At 39.0% G+C, this 3,792-nt stretch overlaps 1 long non-coding RNA gene across 1 annotated transcript; it reads left to right on the forward strand.

Moving 5' to 3' along the window:
• The first annotated feature begins 207 nt into the window (after positions 1-207).
• LOC119892368 lies at positions 208-2,174 on the forward strand. Its single transcript, XR_005442543.1, has 2 exons — positions 208-969; positions 2,094-2,174. It is a non-coding gene; the product is annotated as an uncharacterized LOC119892368 (long non-coding RNA).
• Positions 2,175-3,792: the final 1,618 nt, after the last annotated feature.

Here is a 3,792-nt window from a genome sequence, read left to right on the forward strand (position 1 = left end):
ACACAAACTGATGTCAAACCACAAAAATAAGCAGGCAACCACATAAATACAATAATGAATTGATGTATAAATAGGAATTGAGGTATTGTTTTCTAGGCCAGCACTTCCTCCCTCTCTGGGCCGTGGATCAGCTGCACCTGCAGGGTAGGAGACATGAGGAGAGGGATACTTCCTGCTTTCTTACAGTGCAGACGCTTTGCTGCTTGCTCTCGCTTCTGCATGAAATCTTTTGCTGATATTCGTTGTTTTTTTCGAACATCGACTGGATACCAATAAATCATTGGGATGGTAATATATTCAGATAAAATAGGCTTTTGGCATATTTTCAACACTTTTTTGACCTCCTCGGTACTACGCAGGTGTGGCTTACCAACAGCACAAGCCTGTACGGCAGTGACTGGAGACGTACCTAGCTTCAGCTAATTAGCAGCAAGATGCTGCACTTCTCCACGGACGACTAAGAAAAACCTCTACAGAAAATTGCAGTGCTGGAAACCAAAATCCACCGGTTACAAGTGATCTGGGAAATTAATAGACAACGAGGGAACGACAGTACTTTAACATGTACTCAAAACAGTGGTATCATCCAGAGGGCCTTTTCAGTCTTTTTCTTAGTAGGACACAGCTATGGACAGCTGCAAAAGGGAGAGATAGCACAAAACCTCCACAACAACCAGGTGTACAGCAGAACCAATCTCTCTGATGTTATAACAGCGCCGCTAGAGCTTGCAACAACAACAACAACAAGTTTTGTTTGCTTGAGCGGCAGAGACACAGAGTCTGCCAGCTAACTTTAACCAGAGCCCTTTAAAGAGAGAGTCGCGTCATCTCCGTTCACTCCAATGGACCAGTTTTTCACAGCAATGGCGGATCATGGAGCGTGTGAATAGTTCCCGGAAGTTAGCATCAAATGCTAGGATCAAGTGCTAGCATCGCAGCAGAACTGCAATAGAAAATGCTTTTGGGAAGGTAAGACGTGCAAAAAATGAGATTATTAGCATAACTGAATCAAGTTAACATGTGCATTAAAGCATGTTGGTGGATCCCCCCCCCCCTAAATTAGAAGATTTACGGACATTAATGGTTAACTAATTAAGAAATAAATTATGATACTGGCAATGGATAAAGTTAGCAGCACACAATATAAACAGGGGCAGCCAATTAATTTATTTTAAAATACGTATTTTTTGGGGGGTGGTATTTAATTTTATTTAAATATATTAGTGGTGCATGTATGAATAAAATATTTCAAAACGTTATTTATTTTTATAAAACAATCTTCATAGTAAACATTAGTTATATTAGAGCAGTAGACTCTGCATGGTGGAGGAGCAGTGATGCTAAAGAGTACTGAGTGGACCATGGTGAGATAGAAAACAACACGATTGTAAATGCCTATTATTGTATACCATTTATAAGAAATCATACTCAAAATGTTATATTATTTTCTTTCCCTTCTCTCAGTGTCTGCATCCCTTCTTAGTCTCTATATTCCTTCTTTCCTCAGTCTCTGAAACTGATGCAAGTAGAAGACATGGCTCTGTTTATGTAATATTTATATACAATACTTTTTAAGAGTTAATACTTATTACACCTATTACACTTTTAAAAGTATAGCTTTGATCAGCAGCTAGGACTTTTTGGTCCTGACAAACTGGTCTGCCTCAAAATGTCCCTGCAGAGAGACTTGAGCTTATTTTCCACAAACAATTCTGGTTTATTTACCCACATTAATACATCATAGTGGTTGAATGCACGATACTGGTGAACACTCACTTCTTACTGGATATGTTTACTCTAATTACATAATTACTTTGTACAAATTCATATCACATCATCATCAAAGTTCCTGTGTGTGAGACCTCTTTGAAAAAATAAAAATATTCTAGTAACTGATGCCAACATCAGCAGCAAAAGCTGTTGATAAAATTCCAAAACTTAACAATGCATAACTTTCTCAATCAAACCTGCCAGGTCAACCCAGGTCCAGTTGCTCCCGATTCCACTTTTCTTGGATAACCATGACCTGGATGAATCTTTACAGATGTGAAGGTTTGTATAACCCTTTCTCTCTTATGTTCTACCTCTTTCAGCACAAGTATCACAGGGGGTTCAGTGGAGCCTGAAGATTATCTGCAGTGATGTTTTTAATAAACCAAACATTAAGCCAGTGATGTGTTCTTTCTTTGTGGAAAAAATACCTCACATATTATTTTGTTGTTAGCTGATTGATTGTAAGGTTGCTCCTGTTTACCTGAATCATCCATTTTTTCTTCCTCTCCATATCAGCTGGGAAACCATACCTTCGTACTCCTTTTTCTGACCGACTGCAGCAGCATCTCCACACAGCACAATAAACCGTGTTGTAGTACATTTTAAGACAGGCACAAACCACTTAACATGCTGATTTCTGAGTTTATTGGAGATTTATTACATTAATATATGAAAATCATTGATAGTCACCTGTCTATTCTATCTGAAGTCATAAAGATTACATCAGTCATTAAGAGAAGTAATCCTGGTATCATGGGATTACTAAAAGGAATGTTCAGATCTGAATTTTAAACGTGTTTTCAAGAGGAACACTTTCCAATGTAAGGTTAGCCAAAAAAAGGCAACAAGGTAGGTGATTGTAGCTGTGATTGTCAAAAATATATGTCCTCCTTTTTAAAAAATAGTAATGTAACTTCATCCAGGTGTCAGTGTGCTGTACAAATATTGTAAATCAACGCTATCATTCTATAAATTACAAAAAAATAGCTTAAAATCGCCGTTTTGCCATTTTTCTCGTTCATTTTCAATAGCCCACCTAGGACTTCTGGAAACTACCTGCGGTCTCCATGAACCATGTGACGATCAAGCATTTTGGACCCCTCTTTAAATGGCTCTGACTTTAACAAGCAACAAACGCAACTAAGTAGCTTAGCACTAAGTAGCTAACTCTGAGGAGAACAGACAAGTGGCACAGCAAAAGACTGCAATAGGAAACCACATTTCTTCACTGCTTGGCTAATCCACAACGGAACTGCTGGCTACAAGTAGCACGTCAAATCAACTTCTTTTCCTCTACGGAGTGGCAACGTAACTTAATTGTGCATAGCATAGCTTAACACTGTACTTGCCTAAGCACAGGACTATTTGGCTTTGTTCATGTACATGTATTGATTTAATTTGTTGTAATTGTATTGTTCAAATTTTCTCTTCTTTAAAGCAACATTATAAGATGTGTTCTTTTGTGTCGGATTTGGTGTAATTCCCCACTGCTGTAAATAAGAAGAGCTGTACAAGTGCATTTCATATGATTGCATTACGATAAATAACTAGCAAGTCGCCAACTTTGCTAACAGCTAAACATCAAGCAGGTGCGACAACAAGACACAGCAATATTACTGATTTGTCCCACAGAAAGAATGCCTGCTCGGCGTCTGTCTCGGCAGCCTTTTATTTCACGAAGCTCTTGCCAACATCCAATTCTTTTTCTCTTCTTTGCTTCCACTGTCAACATCCTCTGGCATTAAATAACATTATGTCCACAGGCTGCTGAGCCTTGTTATTTTGCCCCTTTCATCCGGCTCCAGTGTCGAGCTCTCCACCAGCAGCAGCATAATGTTGCTTGAAACCTGGGTGGCAAGATAACCTAACAAAGCGAGACAGCAACCGACGCAAGAGCACTCACAGTAATGTTACCTATGTGCGAGTGCATCATCTAGTAAGTTTGCGAACATCAACTTTAGCTTCTAGCTAAAAATCTCAAGTCCGTCTGTGAAACCTCTGGCTGATTTAGCTTGAGTC

This window comes from Micropterus salmoides, unplaced genomic scaffold, assembly GCF_014851395.1.
Source record: "Micropterus salmoides isolate LMB-PRFRI ecotype aquatic unplaced genomic scaffold, ASM1485139v1 Ms_hic_scaffold_7, whole genome shotgun sequence".
NCBI lineage: Eukaryota > Metazoa > Chordata > Actinopteri > Centrarchiformes > Centrarchidae > Micropterus > Micropterus salmoides.